The sequence below is a fragment of the Eretmochelys imbricata genome, chromosome 10 (assembly GCF_965152235.1).
Source record: "Eretmochelys imbricata isolate rEreImb1 chromosome 10, rEreImb1.hap1, whole genome shotgun sequence".
Lineage (NCBI taxonomy): Eukaryota > Metazoa > Chordata > Testudines > Cheloniidae > Eretmochelys > Eretmochelys imbricata.
This window is the reverse complement of record NC_135581.1, coordinates 21,942,965-21,965,552: the sequence shown is the minus strand read 5'-3', so window position 1 is coordinate 21,965,552 and position 22,588 is coordinate 21,942,965. Positions and strand designations below refer to the sequence as shown.

The 22,588-nt window shown below is 41.9% G+C and overlaps 1 protein-coding gene across 1 annotated transcript in view; it reads right to left on the bottom strand.

The window, feature by feature from the left end:
* The window catches only part of MRTFB (myocardin related transcription factor B), a 202,265-nt gene extending 179,928 nt beyond the window's left edge, over positions 1-22,337 (bottom strand). Inside the window, exon 1 of the mRNA XM_077828958.1 lies at positions 22,186-22,337. The gene's annotated coding sequence lies outside the window, so the exon portion shown is untranslated. The remainder of the gene's footprint in view (positions 1-22,185) is intronic.
* Positions 22,338-22,588: the final 251 nt, after the last annotated feature.

The window sequence follows — 22,588 nt, the reverse complement described above, 5'->3', positions numbered from 1 at the left end:
AATGCAATCCTAGGATGCATCAGACGATGTATTTCCATTAGATATAGGGAAGTGTCAGTTCTACAAGGCAGTCGTGAGACCTCATCTAGAATACTACGTGCAATTCTGGTCTTCCATGTTTAAGAAAGATGAATTTAAACTGGAACAGATGCAGAGAAATGCTACTAGAATGATCAGAGGAATGGAAAACCTACCTTATGAGAGGGGACTCAAAGAGCTTGGCATGTTTAGCCTAACCAAAAGAAGGCTAAGAGGAGATATGATTGTTCTCTATAAATACCAGGGAGGGAGAAGAGTTATTTAAATTAAACACCAATGTTGACACAAGAACAAATGAATAGAAACTGGCAATTAAGAAGATTAGGCTTGAAATTAGACAAAGGTTTCTAACCATCAGCGGAGTGAAAATCAGGAACAGCCTTCCAAAGGGAGCAGTGGGGACAAAAAAAAGCTAGAGTAAATTGTGGATTCTCTATAACTTGAAGACTTTAAATCATGATTTGAGGACTTCAATAACTTAGCCAGAGATTATGAGTGTATTACAGGAGTGAGTGGATGAAGTTCTGTGGCCTTCAAATGTGCAGGAGATCAAACTAGATGATCATGATGGTCCCTTCTGGCCTTGAAGTCTATGATTCAGCAATATTAACATGGGGTAGCCTGGAAAGGTCCATGATCTAAGGATACTTAGAAGACTGTTTTCTGGAATGAGCAAGGGAACATTTGCTCCTCACAACAGTGTGGACATTAATGGAATGATGATTCCTCCTCATTCTGGGAGATGCAGCTTACCCTCCGCTTCCCTGGCCTAAGAAGCTCTACACAGGATACATGGACAAGAGAACGAAGAGGCCTAACTTTACCTTGATTACTTGTAGAGTGTCAGTGGAATGTACTTTTAGAAGGCTGAATGGGAGAAGGCTGGATGTTTCTCATCATTATGTGCTTCCTGTGAGCAGTGCCTGCTGTCTTTTGTACATCACCCGTGAGAGCAAGGGAGAAATGGATAGTTCTGCTCCCCTCTCTAGCAACGATTAGCCAGGTGGTGGTAGAGCTCCCCTCCAGGGCAGTTTCAGTATGGCTGCCCACATGGGCTTCTTGTATATATCTGCCCAGTCATACAGTTCTTGGCTGCCCTGATTCTTCTCCTCCTGGTCAGCCTCCATGGTATACGTGGGATCAAGGGAGCAGTTGGGTGTTTGCCATCTTCCCTGTGACACTATCCACCACATCAAATTTGGGTTCGGTGACCAAAAATACAATCTAGTTCCTCATATTATGGGCAAATAGAGGGGAGCATCATTGGAGGTCCTGTTATGGTCCCTTGTCTTCAGGTAACTCTGCTGGAACTCCTTTGCTTTGACTTGGCATGGGAACTGCTTCCGGTGCCCTCTCACCTTCATTTTCTCTGACAGTCCCCTGTAAATGTCTTCATTCTGATGATCCTTACCCAGACGGGACTAGACACGCATGTGTTCAAAGAGGAAAATCTAATCCAACACTACTGCTGAGTATTGGAAAGGGGTACTACTGGCTGCCTGCCAACATTTAACAGAGAGGTTATATCCAGTCAAGATAAACTCAGAGCAGTGGAGGGCACACAGGAACCAAGGTGTGAAGCAGTGCAGTGTGGGATTCTAGTTGAAAGACAGCCAGCAACACACTAGTTAGGAATTGGTACATAAAAATCTTAGACGAATAAACTCACTGTGAAGTTACTTCTCTTCTAAGGAAGATTACTTACTATGTCCTAAAATACCAAATAAATCACTTTGAAAATAGGTTTAATGTGGACATAAGACACTTTTAAGGAGCACTAACTACGGAATGTACCATCCCCCTGGAGACAAGGCTTTAGAAGGCAACTCTGCATTGGTTACTGTTGAGTCGTGTTTGGAAGGTCAGCTTCATGACCATAAGGTCCAGAAACTTATTAAACTTGTATTTTGCAGAAGTTGACAGCTTTATTGAGCACATGCTTTCTGCTTGCCTACGGTAAAAGGATTTTTCTTACTTGCCCAGCTGAACCTACATTAGTTGACAAGGATGTAAAATATCAAAGGTAATCAATATAAATAATGAAACAACAAAAGAAAGTGTTTTTTTTACTGAAGAAGTGGTTTTTTACTGAAGAAGCTCCCATGAAAGCTTATGCCCAAATAAATCTGTTAGTCTTTAAGGTGCCACCGGACTCCCTGTTGTTTTTGTGGATACAGACTAACACAGCTACCCACTGATACTTGAAACAACAAAGGCATGTCTAACAATTAAAATGGAAAACTTAGCAATGTATTTTTTTTTGTAATATTTAGGTCTACATGAGTAGTCCATTAATGATTGAAAAACATAAAAATAAGAAAGCTTTTTATAGTTCACTTTTAACTGTTGAAAGTATTTGGCTATGAGAAATCAGATAAAATATAGCAGGAGAAAGTGTATGAGCAACTAGGAATGTCCTATTTGTAGTAGAGAGACAAAGTTATATATTAATAATATTTATTAATAAATTATACATAAAGACACCATCCATAAATACAGAGTTGAAAGAATCTATCATATTTTCATGCAGAAAGGACCACACATACACTAAGAATTTAAGATCAAAATTCTATAATTTAATCTAATTTGGGACTATGTTATTACTTCTACAACGTTATTACACGTTTAGGCCCCAAATATACATAGAGCATATGCTTAACTTTACACACTGTAAGCAGTCTCAAAGTCAGATAGATTGCTCACAGTGCATAAAATTAAGCACATGCTTAAGTCTCCGCAAGACTGTGGCTTCAATATACAATACATAAAATCAATAGTATACCTCCAACAGAATATTTTCACTACAAAACAAGTGGACAAAGTAACATTGGTGGGTGATGCAAGTGAAGTGGAGTGCCATTGAATAATGGATTATGTTACCGTGTTGCAACCCTATTTTCACCCATGTTAATGCACTGGGAGTTTCAAGAAGAACAGAATTTTGTAAAGGAAGTCTACAATTTCTTTTGAGTGTTCACTGAACTCCACTGGTACACAGGGACAACCTTAACTCTTTTTTAACAGTTTTCTATTTCTGAATTTTTATAAGGGTTGATTATAAAAATTGGACAAACAACTAACTTTAATGTTTATATTAGATAGGGATGTAAATAGTGTTTAAAAAAGTAAACGTTTAAACTATTAAAATTGTACTGGTTAAATGTTTGTCAGGCTCCACTACCGCCCCGAATGCCCGGGGTCCCGGCTGCCAGCCCCGCATCTGGGACTTGCTGCTGCCATGCACACACTCCTGGGGGGTGGGGGTAAGGGGGCAGGGGCAGCTGGGATCCTGAGGGGAGCGGCTGGAGGCCGGGTGGGTGGGGGGGGCATCCAGGATCTATGGCCGGCAGCAGGGTCCTGCAGCGGAGTTTAAACATTAACTAGAATACCTTCCCAATAAGACCCTGCTTATCAGTTAACCGTTTAACATTTTACATCCCTAACACTAGATTAATCTAAGTCTTCAACATCCGTTTCTCATTTCAGACATGACTGCAAAAATATTTTTTCACCACTATGGACTATAAAAGCGTAAGAGAAAAGATACATATAAATGTAACGTATATGTTTTTGATGCTCTGGAGCATACGTTGCTGATGATTTCCTCATGTTTAAGGCATCACATTAATCACCCTTGTTATACGGTCCTCCGCGATATTGTGCATAATTGTAAGGGAAGCTCACCTTTTATACCTTTGTATTCTAGAACCTTGTATTTTATGAACATACATATGAGGTCTATACCAGACTTATAAAATGTGTGATGCTATATAATTAAAGCACCAACTGTAAGTTAATGTGACATCATTGGTGTCATGCAGCATTGCTGTAGCCGTGTTGGTCCCAGGATATTAGAGAGATACGGTTGGTGAGGTAATATCTTTTATTGGACAAACTTCTGTTGGTGAGAGAGATGCTTTTGAGCTTTGCATAAGCTTTTCTCTCTCACTGACAGAAATTGGTCCAATAAAAGATATTACCTCAACCACCTGGTCACCACTGGTCTGTCATCCATTTGGTTCACTTAGTCTTTGTACTTGACTAACCATCTTTACAATTCTGTTTTCTGGCTTCTCACTGAGAATAGTTAGTTCCTCTCTATCATAGTTGCTATAAAGTTGTGATTTAATTGCAGAGGGAGTTCTTTTATCACCAATTTACAGGAACATTTTTGCAGAGTTATTTTTCAGAATATATGTCTGAATAAAAATATGAAGAAAAATATTAAATAATTTACTCTATTTTCTTGGGTTAATAATGCTGCCATAAAAAGTGTGCTTCTACCTAAAAATTAATATATTGAAGACTTCAGACATTTTAGCACTTCTTCCCTAGAATTGAAAGCCGGTGTTTTGACTATTATTAGTCCACAACATCAGTGATACTGAGACCTCAGTGTTTCAGGAGCCAAATTAGTGATCAGCATTACCCAAAAGAGCCACAGTGGTGTGACTTCATTGTTTCATTTATTATATTACTACATATTCATATTGAAACAGGATGACAGGAGAAATATTTCATTTATATATAATTCTCACAGCAAAATGACCGACCAAGTATTATTATATCAACTACAATTGGTTAATAACCAAGTAAAAGCATCCTGATTGGTTAAAATTAAACCACAGAGTGTTTTAATATCATGTGCTGCAAAGAGCCGCAGGAGATACATTAAAGAGCCACTTGTGAGCTACACTCTGTGTATCATGGCATTACCTGGTAGATAGTCTGAGTATTTTGGTGCGGCAAAATTACATTAACTGCGTTGGAAGAACAGCCACTAAAAAGACACAGTAAAGCTACATTGTAGTGAAATTATATTTCTAGCAATGGTAACAACTGATTTATTAAAAAAACGTAAGACTTAAGCATGTTACTGCCTAAAATGGTCATCTTTATCTTCTGCTTGCCAGCTCCGACAATGTTGTATTAATCAATATTCTTTGCATTTTTGTAGCAGGTAATGGATTAAGATTCAAGTTAGAATGCATCTCAAGCTACTTGTGAATTAGAGCCTATAACAAGGCCTGATACTATAATATTGCAAATTTCTTTTTTAATGGAAAATTTTGATTTAGTACATTCAGAGTTGCAATGAAATACTGTTTAAAACAAATAAAAATGACGTTAACTTTCCAGCAGGCTTCTAACACTATTTACAGCCTTCTGGAAATAAATGCAACTGGCCAAGCTTTCCTGAGGATACTAATAAAGACTATTTATTTGTTGTCTGTGATTTCAGTTTCGTACAAGGATGAAAGTAATTCAAGTGTTGTTTTTTGTTTTGTTTATGTTTCACAATTCAGTGTGAAAACCTACAGGGAGCATAACTAGACTTATCTCCTAGTGTGCTGCTTTTGGCATTATGCCCAGATTGAATCCAGTTTTCAAAACAACGTTCAATTAATGGCTTTAGTTATTAATATTTAGCCAAGTACCCAAATACTACGTTATGTTAAAACTCTATATACTGAGTGCAATGGTTATACATATTCATTTTAGTCTATGAGTGCATAACTGATAATATTAACATCTGAATTTAACTAGGCTATCTGAAAACTATTTAATAAGCTCTATGACTTCCATTTGCTTTGGAGCTTAAAGATATTACAGAGGTTTATGGTGGTGGTTTAAAACAGAGCCTTAACAAGTCCACAGAAAGATTTTACAGTTGTCAGAATCTTTATCACAGAAAAAAGAAATTTTCAAGGTTGTACTGCATAATGAAGACCATACTGTTTTCAGTTATTCTCTGGGTTACTGAAAGCTATCTTGAACTTCAGCTGATGAAGAACAGCTTAAGAACCAGTGCCAGAGTGTCTGATTCATTGTGTTCAACAGTGCATGGAACAGTTTTATTTAGAGATGCTGAGAGATTAAATGTTCATGGTTGCCAACTGCAAATACAAATAGACTTAATTTGGGTTGTTAGTTGTTTTCTAGGCATGATGCTGGTTGCTGCCCGACACACAGCTAATGAAGCAGCAGACACACTTGTTTCAGAGAAATAAAGATCACAGCTTTATTAAACCAATAGGACAGACACTCTGCTTTGCCAACACTGATCAAACCAGCTGTTCTCCAAACAGCTGGAAGGCACCGCAGTCAGATTCCTTACTACAGGATAATTGCAGTCCTCATCTCTAACCTTCATCCTCGCTGTGCTCACAGTTGCTTTATTTTTGCCTAATATTGCAGCCTCATGAAGAGATGGAAGTAATAATGAGGGTAGGATATGGCCTACCTGCCCAACATGTGGAAAACTTGATGGGACAGGCAGCGATTGGGACAGCCCCAGTAAAAAGGGGAAGGAGAGAAAAGAGTACTCATTGGGGACACAGCAATGACCCATCCCCTCCAGCGGCTTTATCCACTCATTGGCCAGTTGGGGAAGAACGGAGCTGATGGCTCCCTTGCTCATCCCTTTCATTACTTTTAACCCCAGACCTGGCCACGTGGAGCCTTGCTTTGCTCTATTTCAGAAGCCCTTCCCCCCTGTAACTGTAGTGTTGGAGCTGCATCTTCCTGATGCAGCAGGTCCAAACAATCAACCTGTTACAGGGTCAGGAAAGAATTTTTATTCTTTTTGGGGCCAAACTGGCATAGGGATAGTGGTTTTTTTCACTTTCTTCACAGCATCCTGGAGGCACAGGTAGGTTAAATAGGAATGGGATTAATAATTTGGATTAGTAATTCATGCTATTACTTGGTAGGGATATTAGTTTGTTGCAGCTTGGAGCCAACAGTTCCAGTTAATTAAAAAGGCTAAAAGAAATTACTTCCAGAAGTAAAAGACCAGGAATTTTGATGCACCTCATGGTTATGGGAGAGGAGAAGACTTTGAGGCCTTCACAAGGAGAGGTCCCTCCCATTTTAGTACCCTCTATCCTGTTCACGGACGGTGGCAGCATTCAGAGGAGCAAGCTGAGTTCTAGCGGTAGGCTGAGAAAGTCTGCCCCAAGTTATCGGTTATATGGTGGGAGCTCTGTAACCCCCGCACTGGAACCACTTCAAATGCTTGGCATGTGAGATTATGGGTGCATGGGTGGGTAGTGGCCCTCCCCTGTGTTAAGTTTAATAAAGTTGCAACCATTCCTATGCCTATCTTTATTCTCTGCTGTGTCCAGATCAAGCAGCTCTTTGCCGCATTTTGCTTGTGCAAGCCAGCCACGGCTTTACCTAGCAACTGGTTGCGACTAGGTGTATTATGTGCTCATTGGCTTTAAAGGATCTGCCTTGAAAACACCTATTGTTAAACATGTAGGGCCAGATTATACCCTTCAGTTACACACAAACAACTGTAACTCAGACATGAAATTACAGAACTACTAACTGTGGATTGTAACCTATCGATTAAATCAGCCTCTGCATCAGATGACTGGGAGGATAGATAACTTAAAGCCTATTTTTAAAAAAAAGATTCCAGAGGCAATCCTGGCAATTACCGACCTGTAAACCTAACTTCAGTACCAGGCAAATTAGTTGAAATTATAGTAAAAAACAAAATGATCAGACACACAAACGAACATAATTTGTTGGGGAAAGAGTCAACACAGCTTTTATAAAGGGAAAACATACCTCACCAATCTATTAGTGTTCTCTGAGGGTGGATCAACAAACCTGTGGACAAGAGCGATCAAGTGGATATGGGATATTTGGACATTCAGAAAGCCTATGACAAGGTCCCTCACCAAAAGCTCTTAAGCAAACTAAGCAGTCACAGGATAAGAGGGAAGGTCTTCTCATGGATCAGTAACTGGTTAAAAGATAGGAAACAAAGGTTTGGATTAAAAGCAGATTGCAAAGAATTACAAGGGTATCTCACAAAACTGGGTGGTTGGGCAACAAAATGGCAGATGAAATTCAATGTTGATATATGCAAAGTAAAGCACGTTGGAAAACATAACCCCAGCTATATACAGTAAAAGCTGTGTTATCCTGCCCTGTACCAACCAGAAAGCTCTGTAAACCGGCATTTCTAATCTTCATAGAAACTCTGGTTTATAATCTGGTTGGCGCGGGGCCGGCAGGCTCCCTACCTGACTCCGCGTGGCTCCCTGGAAGCGGCAACATGTCCCTGTTGCACCTAGGCAGAGGAACAGACACGAGGGGTTCGGAGCGCAGGAGGGGATATGGGGCTGGGAGTTGGGGTGTGGGTTCTGGGAGGGAGTTTGGGTGGGTTGGGGCAGGGGGTTGGGGCATGGGAGGGTTTTGAGATGCTAGATCTGGGGGGTGCTCACCTCAAGTGACTCCCCACAAGTGGCGACCTGTCTCTGCTGTTTCTAGGCGGAGGCGCAGCTAGGCAACTCTGCGCGCTGCCCCTGCCTTGCCCCGAGCACTGGCTCCGCGCCCAATGGGAATTGCAGGGGCGGTGCCTGTGGGCGGAGGCAGCACGCAGTGCCATCTAGCCATGCCTCCGCCTAGGAACAGCAGAGACAGGTCGCCGCTTACAGGGAGCCACTCGAGGTGAGCGCCTCCCGGATCTGGCACCCCGAAACCCCTCCCGCGCCCCAACCCTCTGCCCCAATCCCCCTCCCGCACTCCAACCCCCAGCCCCGCACCCAAACTCCCTCCCTCTTAATCAGAATTTTTCACTTACCAGCACCCTCCATTCCCCCAACATGCCAGCTAAAAAAGCTTTCACTATATATTCAAAACAACGGGGTCTGCATTAGCTATTATCTCTTATGAAAGAAATCTTGGAGTGATTGTGAATAGTTCTCTGAGAACATCTGCTTAGTGTCTAGTGGTAGTCAAAAAAGCTAACAGAATGTTAGGAACCATTTAGAAAAGGATTGATAACACGACAGAATAGCCATAGGCAATTTAAGTGTTCTTTGTACGCTTGCCATGACTAACACCAGTGCAGGTAATTACCTACTGTCACAAAAGTTATATGCATAGTTGATTTAACTTACTCTACAAAACTCAACTGATTTGCAAGAGACTGGAAAATCAAATTGACAGAAAAAGTATTTCAGTTTAGGAATAACTGACTCGGGATAAAATTTTGAATATAATTTCAATTCACACCTATAATCTCTTATTAAGATGTTTATACAATGCTTACAAAGAAACAAAATGTACTGAGAAAACAAGTTTTGTTGAATACTGTTGATACAATATCAGGAACATTCACAAATATGACTAAATTTATTAATGAAATGACAATGTTAGTCTTTAAAAGTAGATTTTTATAAAAATAATAAGAGTTTGGAAGTGGAACAAAAATTTTCATAGGAATATGAGTTTCTTATATGAGTTTACTAAATCTTAGTTTAATTATCTATTTTAAGCATACAAAATTGGGATTTATTCACTTAATGAAAATAAAAACCAAAACCCTCCAGTTATGCAGACTTCCACAACTTGGCAACCAGAAAGTCCAATCTTGAATCATGCCTTCCAAGTACCAAGAAAGACCCTGTAGAACAGTGGTGAACAACCAGGGAAACGTGTACCCCTGGGGGTACGCAGAGGTCTTCCAGGGGGTACATGAACTCATCTAGATATTTGCCTAGTTTTACAACTAGAAAGCACTGGTAAAGTCAGCACAAACTAAAATTTCATACAATGACTTGTTCATACTACTCTGTATACGCTACACTGAAATGTAAGTACAATATTTATTTATAATAATATGGTAAAAATCAGAAAGTAAGCAATTTTTCAGTAATAGCGTGCAGTGACACTTTTGTATTTTTATGTCTGATTTTGTATCAAGTAGTTTTTAAGTGAGGTGAAACTTGGGGGTACGCAAGACAAATCAGACTCCTGAAAGGGATACAGTAGTCTGAAAAGGTTGAGAGTCACTGCTGTAGAACACAGAATCGGGCATTTTGCTTCCCTCAACTCATGCAGACTCAAACACTGGCTGTCCTGCCCTACTGAATGCCATAACTTACCATTGTTTCCAGTTTTATACTGTTCCACACTCAACCAGGATCACAAGGTGGTGTTAAGCAAGTTTTTACTTACTTGTTTAAATACTAATGTTTTTGTTTACCCTTTGAGCTAAGTTTGTTTGCTTGTTGTGGGTTGTTTTGCTTTCTTTTTTTTTTTTCTTTTTGGCAAAACTGAACATTAAAACAAACAAAACCTAGCCTTTCATCCCTAGGGACATGCTCCATGCACCAGCAGACTTCTGCAGTTGATTAAATACATTTTAAACAAATGGTGTGTTGACTATCCCTTTGATACTGGTGTGACGAAGTGGGGGGTTTTCTTGTTTTTTTTCTTATTTTCAATGGTTTGCATGCTGAGAGGTGGGACACAGTTTCCCTGGGTGTTACTGGTTTAACGAAAAGATGGGAGAGAGAGAGTGTGTTGTTACAGAAGACCAATGATGGAACTCGGGACCCCAGCCAATGGCCTGGAGAATGGATACCCCAGCAACTGGTGACATGGTGACTGGGAGGCCCAGCTTGGGAGTCACAGCCAGTTCTGGCCAGTGGGAGGACAATGGGCTGCAAAGAGAGGACTCCGGTGACCTGACCAGCCAGTTCCAGCCAGAGGAGTACTAAGGACAGCTGAGAAGAGAGGAGGTCCAGGAGACCCTGTTTACCTGGATAGAAGACAGTGGACAGAGGCGGGGCTTGGGGGAGGTGATATCAGATGCCCAGCTGGAAAGTATGTGGGCTTGGGACTGGAGAGTGAGAGTGGGCAGAGCCCACCTGGATGCAGGGGAGACTTAGATGTACTGTGCTGAGGGAGGCCAGGCCTGGTGGCCCTGAGAGTTTCCTACACTGTGTTCAGATGCTCAATAAACTCTCCTGTTTTACGCTGGCTGAGAGTCACTCCAGTCTAGAGGGCAGGGTTGCATTATTCCCTCTGGAAGTGGAGGCCCTGGGGGTTCAGAGCGAGTGGACTCCCTGAGGGGCCCACGGCGAGAGACAGGCATGCTAAGTCTCAGAGAGGTGAAGTTCCATTAGGCGGAGGGGCTTACCCCCCAGGAGAGAGTGGACCCTCGAGAAGGGCTGTCGCACTGAAAGGGGTTCCCCCCAGGGACCGTACAGGCAAAGAGTGGGCATGACCTGTGAGTCCATGACACCTGGCTATTGGGAATACTCACTGCACTTTGCTACAGTTGAGGACATTTGGCAAATACAACATTCAAAACATAGACTTTTAAATCTAGAACTTCTATTTTATCAAATTGTTTCTTTGGCTGGTAAATGTCATCTGCAGACACAGTTCAGTGATTAAGTACAATCTTGGTTTATATTCATGTCAGATAAATTTACATAAATGCAGAACATTATACCGTAATAAAGTCTAACACTACACTTCAACATTCCACAAAAAAATCTTCTCTTTATCTTGCCATCCTGGCCTACGTCTGTCTGATCCTGTTCCTTGTACTCTACTAATACTTCTCTTTTTTCCCACATTCAAAGTAGTTCTGCAGGTCATGCTGCCATGTACACCTGAAACACCCTTGTAGTTAACAGTGACAAAGCTCCATATCTCTCTTCATTCAAATAACTAATGGAAACAAACCAATCATTTCTCTTTTATTTTCTGTAACAGTTTAACACCTGAAGCATGTAATTAAGAAATTGATGACATTTTTAACTGCAATTTTTTTTCAAGTTCTTTTGCTTTGCTAAGTAGCTCAAGCCCCTTGTTTTCCCAAGATTTGTTAAAGTAGTGTTTTGCCAGTCAAAAATTTCATGCAAGGCAGCCAGTAACCCACAAGGAAGAAAAGAGATCTGGTCTTGCGCATGAGGGATTTTTAAAAAGCATGAATATTTAGTGCTCTGGTGCTATTTTGGAAGTGAATAACTAACTGAAGCCTGTACCAACATTTTATTTTATAATCATTGTTAATAACTTACACTTCTATAGCACCATTCATCTGATGACATCAAAACACTTTACTAACATTAGGTGTGGTGAAACTTGCTTGTGTGGGTTATATAAGTATTACACTAGTTTTAAAGAGTAAACCAAATAAACAGAGATTTAACCAACATGCCAAAGATCCCACAGCAAAGCACTGATTGAGTTCTGAATAAACTCGAGTCCTGAGTCACAATCCTGTGCACTAAACAGGCAACATTACCTCTTAACAGAAAGCAAATGTAAGTTACCTAGTACATAGCAATGCGTAGTAAAAAGACAATTTTTTGAATAAGCACTGCCAAATTTTATTTTTAATTTAAATCATTTAAAACTGTAGCTTTGGTTTTTGAGATCTACTGGAAACAGTATACATTTGGAAGGATGATCACTAATATGAAATAGTATCAGACCAAGATAATGCACTTGATATACATTACAGTATATAGGTTTCATAAGTATAAAAGGAATAAAATATAAAATATCATCCAAAAATCCTCCACAATTATTTCAAGGTGGATGCATATATAAATGTAGATATACAGATTAATAGATTAAAAGGCCAGAATGAACCAATGTAATCATCTAGTCTGACCTCTTGTGTAACACAGGCCATAAGTTTCCTTGAATTAGCTCCTGTCTGAACCAGAGCATATCTTTTAGACGAATATCCAATCCTGATTTAAAAATAGCCAGTGATAGGGAATCTACCATATTGCTAGGTAAGTTGTTCCAACGGTTAATTGTCCTGTTTAAAATGTGAATGTCATTTTTTATTTGAATTTGTCTAGCTTCAACTTTTAGCCATTTAATCTTATATACCTTTGTCTATTAGATAGAAATTTTGATAATAGAGGCCTTTTTAATTCCCCAGGTAGGTTCTTACAGACTGTGGTTAAAGGACAACAGACAAATCAAATACTGACAACTGCTGAAAGAACCCCCAACCTACTTTAAAAATGGCTGTTATACAATCTTAAAAAATATTACCCTAGAGAAACATATACAACTCTACCAAAACACAACATATCCATATTGATCACAAATCTTTAAAGGGATACCGTCAACTGGAAATCTAGTCAATTTCACAACGGGATTTAAAAATAGTGTCAGACAGTATACCTACCACAGTCCCCCTAACAATATTTTGTGGTTTAACAATCCCAGTTCATGATTTTAAAAATTTCTCTCTCTCCATGCTGCATTAAAAACTCAAGCAAACAAAAAATGGAAACTAACTGACTATACACAGGAAACTGTTGAAAGTGATTATACAGAAAGTGCTGTCAAATGCCAAAAATAGTTTTCTCCCTTTACAATCTACTTCAGTTGTAGTAAACTTAAGTGTTACTTGAAAAAACAGTACATAAAACATTTTCAGACAGTGGTAAAATATTAAATTAATGAATATCCCTTTAAGTTCTACTTGACAGGAATTACAATTTAGAGAGCTGTTTTGAAGACTACGTTGTGTAATAAAGGAAACTAATGGGCTCTTAAATGTAAAATAGTTCTCTATGTTAAACAAAACACAATACTTGACTTGCCTTAATACTAATATTTAAAATTGTGTCCCCCTTTTATATTCTCTATTTCAACACATTTACAATGGATTTGACATTAAAACTAAAAATTAAAGCTCACAAATAATTCCACAAGAACTAACGTTTAAATCTATATATGTATTTAAAAAACAAAACAAAAAAGCATTACAAATTACAACCCAAGACCCTGATCCTGCAACCTGTTCTGAGAGAGTGGATTTGATCCAAGTTCTAGTTTTGTGATGTGCAAATATTTAATTGAATTCCAAATTTATATAGTAAAACCCATTCCAGTGCTCTCAAATCTGACTCTTTGACACCTTGAATAACATGACTCACAATATAACACTACGATCATTTGTCATTCCAGTTAAAACTAACTAAGAGACCAAGCCCAGAGGTGCTTTCCCATGCCCTTTTTCCATAGCTACGGTATAACATGCAAGACTTCAAGTCTGACCATGCTTTGAAATCTTTCTGAATTCAAATTCTCAATTGTGTGCACAATCCCTGAGTTGGAATGTTTTTACACCTGAAACATTTAAAATGCTAGACTACGACTTCTTTCTTTTATAATCAAAACATATTTAGAGGGGTTGCAGATTCCCAGTATGAATAAAGAAGTTTAGAGGGAAAAAAAAGTTGGGGGGAGGAGAGAAGATTGGTGGTTGTGTTTTGGAACTTTTGCTATGACAACTGGTATCTGTCAGTTGGGCTGAGTTTGTGACACTGCTTTAGGAAGGGACAGATTTGGATATTTGGCATTAAATATTTTCCTTTTAGGTATCTGCCCATACCTAGGAAAAGCATCTGCAGTTGCCTAGATTTGGGAGGCTTATGAAATCAGTTCAATCTAGTAAGAACAATAGAATTCTCACAGTAGACATTTCTCAGAAGCTGGAAGGAAGAATGTTGATATTTGTGCTCTGGCACTTTTGCTATGACAATGAGTGAAATGTGTGACTTAAAATATCATAATACACATGCACAAACATTAAAAGGAATTGTGTAGCTAAACCCCCTGGTTAGCTTTGAAAAATCTCAGTCATTATCTTTAGGGTTACTGGTGTTAAGTAGTGTTTTACGTTTGTGTAACTATATGCAGATCTCGCTAATTACTAAGTTTACCAACTTTGGCTTTGACCCTGTAATCAGATCTGTGTGAAAGGTCCCAGATGTAAAACTATAAGTAGGGCCCTATCAAATTCATGGCCATGAAAAATGCGTCACGGACCGTGAAATCTGCCAGGGATGCGCAGGGATGGAGGTGCCCCAGCCAGGGCTCCTACCCATGCATCCAGGCTCCAGCTGCCAGTCCTGACAGGGCTGGGGAGGGATGGGACTTCCTCTTCTCCTGCAAAGGCCACTCCCGGAGCCGGGTCATACCCATCTCTTAGAACCTCCCCCAGGTGCAGGAAGCTCTGCAACCCCACCCTGCTTCCTGCCCCATTGCTCCCCAGCCACGGGGGGAGGGAGGGGAAGGAAGGGTCACTGCACAGGGAGTGGCTGTGGAGCTTCTACAAAGGTTCCAGCACCCTTGCCCCCAGCTCTGCCCCTCCCCGGCTCCGGGTCCAGTGCTCGGGGCTAAAGGGGCTTTGTGCTGGCTGGGGGAGGAGGAACCACAGTGCCCCCCTGACCACAGGGATCCACCCAAAAAGTGATGACCCCTCCATACCATGCGACTCTCACTTCTGCGCTACCCTCTGCTCTCCGGCTGCCCAAGTCTGAAGGCAGTGCCTCCATCAGCAGCAACACAGAAGTACGGGTGGCAATACCAGGAACACGCCCCTCCAGGATAGACTTGCGACACCCTTACACACCCTCTTTTGGGTTGGGACCCCCATGGTTATAACAACGTGAAATTTCAGATGTAAATATCTGAAATCGTGAAAGTGATTAGTTTTAAAAACCTATGACTGGTGAAATTGACCAAAAGGGACCATGAACTAGGTAGGGCCCTCACTACAAGATCATGCAGTTATTCTGGTTAGTAATGCATGAGTCTTGACAGTCTTGACATTTTAAAAAAATGTTTGTGAAAGTTAAAGTTTTTAAATTAATATTATTGTCCCTACAACTGAAGGAAGGGATAGACGTCTGAAGGTAGAAGGCTAAGAAAAGGGCAACGAAGCCGGTAGTACATGGGCTTCAGTCATTAGAAAAAGGAGCTGGAGAAGGGGGATGAGAATGGAGGTGTTATATATTAGAACATAACCTCTAGAGTACTGTTTCCTCTCCCCTGTCCCCAAACATTTATTTAGATATGTGACGGTGCCCCCCATAAGGCTTTATGGAAATATATTATGAATATATATATGACATAACTGGAATATGTTTTATGCTACATATGCCATGTAACATATCTATGTAAAGGTTATGATCTACCGAATCTATTAATCCTATTTGTATGCACGTATTTGTTTTTTGTTTTGTTATTCAAAGTTATGAATATTGGCTGTGTACGGGCTTGATTTTTAAGTAGCCTTTGTAAAGCATTTGGTCAGCTTCTTGAGAAAGGAATGTACAAATTAAGTGCCCAATCAAGAAGCACTTAAGGGACAATGGATCTTGGGAGGCTCCAATCCACATAAGAAGTCTACATAAGGACGTTGAAGCTAGAACATGAGCCATGGCGGCTGCCTATAAGTTCTGAGTCATGCATGGACATGTGACTCCAAAACTCCATCTTGTAGATGGACTTTGTATAGGAGAGAGGAGGGGGTCTCCACCCACAAGAGAAAGTCTACTTAAGCCTGTGGGAGACTCCTCCATTTTGTCTTCAGCTGGCTCAAGAGATAGCCTCTCCAACCCCAAGGATACCTGAAAGAAACTGAAACAAAGGACAGTAACTACGGGGGGAAAGGGGATGATTACTGGACCCAGACTAGAAGGAGACTAGTCAGTAAAAGGAAACTTACTGGAACACCACTGAGGGTGAGATTTTGTCTGTATTCAGTTTTCTTAGAAATAGACTTGCGTGTTCTATTTTATTCTGCTTGGTAATTCACTTTGTTCTGTCTGTTACTACCTGGAACCACATAAATCCTACTTTCTGTATTTAATAAAATCACTTTTTATGAATTAATTAACCCAGAGTATGTATTAATACCCGGGGGGGAGGGGAGTTGTGCATATCTATCAGTGTTATGGAGGGCGAACAAGTTATGAGTTTACCCTGTATAAGTTTTATTTGGGGTTTGGACCCCATTGGGAGTTGGGCATCTGAGTGTTAAAGACAGGAACACTTCTTAAGTTGCTTTCCGTTAAATCTGCAGCTTTGGAGCATGTGGTTCAGATCCTGGGTCTGTGTTGGAGCAGACTGGAGTGTCTGGCTCAGCAAGACAGGGTGCTGGAGTCCCAAGCTGGCAGGGAAAGCAGGGGCAGAGGTAGTCTTGGCACGTCAGCTGGCAGCCCCAAGGGGGTTTCTGTGATCCAACCCATCACAAAATAATCTAAATTACAGTTTTCAAAATAAAAATATACTCCCTTTCCAAATGTTACATTGTAATGGTTTGTTACCATTCCGCTGCACAAGAATCCATCTTGATTGCTAGATTGTTTTGCAAAATAAGATATTTGATTTACTGAATGTTTAATTCAAATAAATCCTAAACATGGGTTGAACATTAATATACTAACACTTACCTCTACAATTTTTGCAGTAATTAATTTAACAGAATCCTACAAATTAGAGATGGAAAAAACCCTATAATTTTATAATCTCTAAGCCACCATAGGGTTGCTCCTTCAAGCTTATTTTCTAGTGTTCTGTCCAGTCTAATTTTAAATGGCTAATTTCTTTAACTTTTCTCAGACACAGCTCGATTCTGAAAGGAAGAGCACCTCCTGCAAGGTACTGGGCATCCTCAATTCCCATACAGTTTGTTGCAAACTGGTGTGAGAAAAACCTGCATTGACAGTATTAAATTCTGAACATAAGCTATATCACGTACAAACATGTTATTTAGCAGTAGCCAAGTATGTGGGATCAAGCAACTTTAAAACAGAACTAGACTGAACACCAAACATTAAAACAGAACTTCATGAAGTGCCAAATGTTGCAGCTGCAGAAGTCACCAAAATAAGTTTTATTAATTCAAAAGTTGGGCATTTTTCCATCTGAAGAGGAAACCTGTGTAATATTAAGGAAGAGCCACAGCTCCCCTTATATATAAACATAAATGAAAATACATATTGTACTCATAGTATTGAGTAATAAAATATTTTAACATGATTGGTTGGTATTTGTCTAAATATTTTATACTTACTAATGAGAACTGAACAAATAATCTGTGATAATTTCAAAAAGTGTTTTTACTGTTTATGAAATGTCCAAGATAGTGATGAAATATTCAAGATCCAAACGGATAGTGATTTTCTCATATTTACTTCATTATTCAACAAATTATTCTTTGGACTTTGTATACTGTATAGCTTGCTGTTTAAGATACACTGCTAGTTGTGACTAGTCACAAAAGTCACATATGCCTAATCCCAGGCATACTGCGAAGAGCTACAAAAGGATCTCTCGAAACTGGGTAACAAAATGGCAGATAAAATTCAACGTTGATAAATGCACATTGGAAAACATAATCCCAACTATACATATAAAATTATGGTTAAAATGATGGTATAAAATAAAACTATACATCTAAATTCGCTGTTACCACCCAAGAAAGAGATCTTGGAGTCATTGTGGATAGTTCTCTGAAAACATCCACTCAGTGTGCAGCGGCAGTCAAAAAAAGCTAACAGAATGTTGGGAATCATTAAGAAAGGGATAGATAATAAGACAGAACGTATCATATTGCCTCTATATAAACAGTGAATACTGCATGCAGATATCATTGCCCCATCTAAAAAAAGATAATTGGAAAAGGTTCAGAAAAGGGCAACAAAAATTATTAGGGGTATGGAAATGCTGCCATATGGGACTTTTCAGCTTGGAAAAAAGACGACTGGGGGGGATATGATAGAGGTCTATAAAATCGTGTCTGGTGTGGAGAGAGTAAATAAGGAAGTGATATATATACCTTCCCATAACACAAGAACTAGAGGTCACCAAATGAAATTAATAGGCAACAGGTTTAAAACAAACAAAAGGAAGCATTTCTTCACACAACACACAGTCAACCTGTGGAACTCTTTGCCAGAGGATGTTGTGAAGGCCAAGACTATAACAAAAACGAACTAGATACATTCATGGAGGATAGGTGCATCGATGGCTATTAGCTAGGGTGGGCAGCAATGATGTCCCTACCCTGTTTGCCAGAAGCTGGGAATGGGTGACAGGGGATGGATCACTTGATGATTACCTGTTTTGTTCGTTCCCTTTGGGGCACCTGGCATTGGCCACTGTCGGAAGACAGGATACTGGGCTAGATGGACCTTTGGTCTGACCCAGTATGGCCCTTTTTACGTTCTTATAATATTGTTTATCTTCAGTGTTTGGATGAGTAATTTGTATAGCCAGGTTTCTCAAGCACATGAAGGAAAAATAATTAAAACTGAACATAAAGGTTGCACAAACATGGATAAGGCAAAGTAAACAAATGTAGGTGTGGAATTTTTTTGGTAACATAACTATTTATTGCTCCTTCTATGCAGAGAATTCCAAAATCTTTCACAAATTTAAGCTGCTTTACATCTACATACATATGTGCTGCAAATACATTATCTATTTTACATACAGTGCTGATTAACCAAATCCCAGTTGCACAAAAGTCGAAAGATCTCAAAGCACATCAGAAATAATTAAGTCTTTCAAAAAGCCCTGTGAAACAGGTAGTTATTATTTGCCCTTTCATATGTAAGTAAATTTAGAGGAACAGTTATGTGACTTGGTGATCAGGACCAGATCTCCTGACTCCAAGTCCTATGCTTTAAACAAGACAAACCTCTCTCTTCCATTCATACATTTTAAGGCCAAATGGGGTCAGTATGATGACCTAGTCTAATTTCTTGTGTAACAAAAGTCATACTTTTCATCCAGTGATTCCTGAATCTAGCCCAACAACTTGTGATAAAACTAGAACATAAAGGGATTTTCTACATGGGGGAATTTACAGGCATAACTTTAGCTATATAATGATATCAGTAAAATGCACTATGCAGACTCATTTATTCAGAATAAGAATGTCACATCTGAAGACCACATAGAAAAAAGCACTCTTATTCCAGACAGGTTTCAGAGTAGCAGCTGTGTTAGTCTGTATCCGCAAAAAGAAAAGGAGTACTTGTGGCACCTTAGAGACTAACAAATTCATTTGAGCATAAGCTTTCGTGAGCTACAGCTCACTTCATTGGATGCATTCAGTGGAAAATACAGTGGGGAGATTTCTATACATAGAGAACGTGAAACAATGGGTGTTACCATACACACTGTAAGGAGAGTGATCACTTAAGGTGAACTATTACCAGCAGGAGAGCCGTGGGGGGGGGGGGCAGGAAGAGGGGGATGGAGAAACCTTTTGTAGTGATAATCAAGGTGGGCCATTTCCAGCAGTTGACAAGAAGGTCTGAGGAACAGAAACTGGATACAATTAACTTAGGCTTGAATGGAGAGTGGGAGTGGATGAGTCATTACACAAAATAAAACTATTTCCCCACGTTTATTGCCCCCACCATTCCTCAGACATTCTTGTCAACTGCTGGAAATGGCCCACCTTGATTATCACTACAAAAGGTCCCCCTCTGCCGCTCTCCTGCTGGTAATAGCTCACCTTAAGTGATCACTCTCCTTACAGTGTGTATGGTAACACCCATTATTTCATGTTCTCTATGTATAGAAATCTCCCCACTGTATTTTCCACTGAATGCATCCAATGAAGTGAGCTGTAGCTCATGAAAGCTTATGCTCAGAGAAATTTATTAGTCTCTAAGGTGCCACAAGTACTCCTTTTCTTATTCCAGACAGTGTGGGGGGGGAGGTTATATTTGTGTAACTATAGCACTATAGTCATACATGCAGTGATGAGCTACCAAAATCTTAACAGGTTCCCGCCCACCCCCACACCCCAGGACTCCTGCCCCATCCAACCCCATTGCGTTCCTTGACGCCCCCAGCCCCAGGACCTCTGCCCTATCCACCTCCCTCCCCTGTCCCCTGACTGCCCCTAGATCCAGGCAGGAAGGTCTCGTGGGCCACCGTAGTGGGTGCCCACCTCACCCCTAAGAGACAGACGCACCTGCCAGGGAGCGAGGTGGGGAGTCCTGGAGGTGCTTACCTGGGGCAGCTCCCAGGAAGCATCTGGCAGGTCCCTCTGGCTCCTAGGGGCGGGGGAGCGTAGCTGGAAGAGAGCTGGGGGGAGCGGCTGCTCCCCCACTGATCACATCAAAAGTGGTGCCTTAGGCACCGACTCCCTGGGTGCTCTGGGGCTGGAGCACCCACGGGGAAAATTTGGTGGGTGCAGAGCAGCCACCGGCAGCTCCCCACCCTGTGCCCAGCCCCAGCTCACCTCACCTCCGCTCTGCCTCCTCTCCTGGACGCACCACCCTGCTTTGCTTCTCCGCCCCCTCCCCCGGCATCCCATGAATCAGCTGTTCGGCAGGAACCCTGGGAAGGCGAAGAAGCGGGTGGCGGCTTCCCGCTTAGGCCCAGGGTCGCAGAGGTGAGCTGGGGTGGGGAGTGGTTCCCCTGCACGGCCCCCCTCCCCCCCAGCCCCAGGTTACATGCTGCGGGGCAAGCAGCCCTCCTTGCGCCCCCCCGCCCCAGCTCACCTCCACCTTCCTGGGCCTGAGCGGAAAGCTGCTGCCTGCTTCTCAGCCTGCCCCAGCTTCCCACGCGAACAGCTGATTCGTGGGAAGCCTGGGGGGCGGAGAAGCAGACCAGGGCAGCACGTTCAGGGGAGGAGGCGGAGGCGAGCTGGGGCCGGGGCTGGGGAGCTGCCGGTGGATGCTCTGCACCCACCAAATTTTCCCCTTGGGTGCTCCAGGCCTGGAGCGCCCATGGAGTCGGCGCCTAAGGCACCACTTTTGACAAGTTAAATTTAGAAGCCCTTTTAGAACCTTACAGAACAACCAGTTCTAAAAGGGCTTCTAAATTTAACAACCGGTTCTAGCGAACTGGCTCCAACTCACCACTGCATACGTGTATAATTATGCCACTCAATTTCCCCGTGTAGACAAGCCCTGTTTATCTGACAGAAATAAAGCACACTTTACAGACTACAAAAAATGAATTTTTTGTTCAAAATCTGAGCTGCAGGCACCTCACCGCTCCTGCTCACCTGGCGCTGGTCAGCTTCCCAAAGGCCCAGTGCCCCCAGCCCTCAAACCCAGAACCCAGTGAAATGGGTTCCATTTTCAGAGGACCTGCTGCTTTTACACAAGAAACAGACTCATTTTGGCACCACCAGCCTGACCCTTTTCCATAGCTGGGGTGCACGGCTTGCTGTCCCTCACACCACTGGCCTCCACCGGCCTTTGTACGGGGGGTGTCACATGACCTCCCACTAGACGGCAACCACCTCTGGTGGGAGACTGCAACCAGTAGAGGCCAGGCAGCTCCCTCACTGCCACTCACAGCCCTCAGGCTCAGTCGGTCCCAACCCTAGACACACTGCCTAGCTTTACCCTGACTCTTGGGCAGAGCACATCGTTCAGCGACTGCTCCCATCTCTTAGTAAGAGGGCTGGGGGAGGGGAATAAATAATCCCCCCGCCCTCAACTATCGCACAGCCGGTCACGTGATATATCCTCCCCCGCGGACCCCACATGGAAGCACCCAGCAGCAGCAGCTGCCCGTCTGCCCCTCACTCACCCTCTCTCGCCGCCGCCGCGGACATGTCCTCTCGCGAGCTGTGCGGCCGAGACCTCTCTCTCGGGTGCGGGTTGCGTGCCCAGGCCGTTGGCCTGCGGGTAGAAGGGGTGGGGGAGTATGTGTGCGCGCGCTCCAGGCTCCGGCCGCCTAGCACATGTGGGGAACTGAGGAGAGGGAAGGGCAGGGCTTCTCCATCCGGGTCCTTCTGTTCCCTCTTTCTTTCTCCCGCCCCTTCTTCTCCTCAGAGGGCAGAGGCGGCGGGTCGGGAGTTACGTGTCACACTCACAGCTGTTCTCCGCCGCTCATCACGCTTGGCTACTCAGTCACCTTAGGGATGCAGGGGGGACCCGGTCGCTCATTTACACTCGCCGCCGCTTCGCGAGCGAGGGTGTGTCATGCAGGG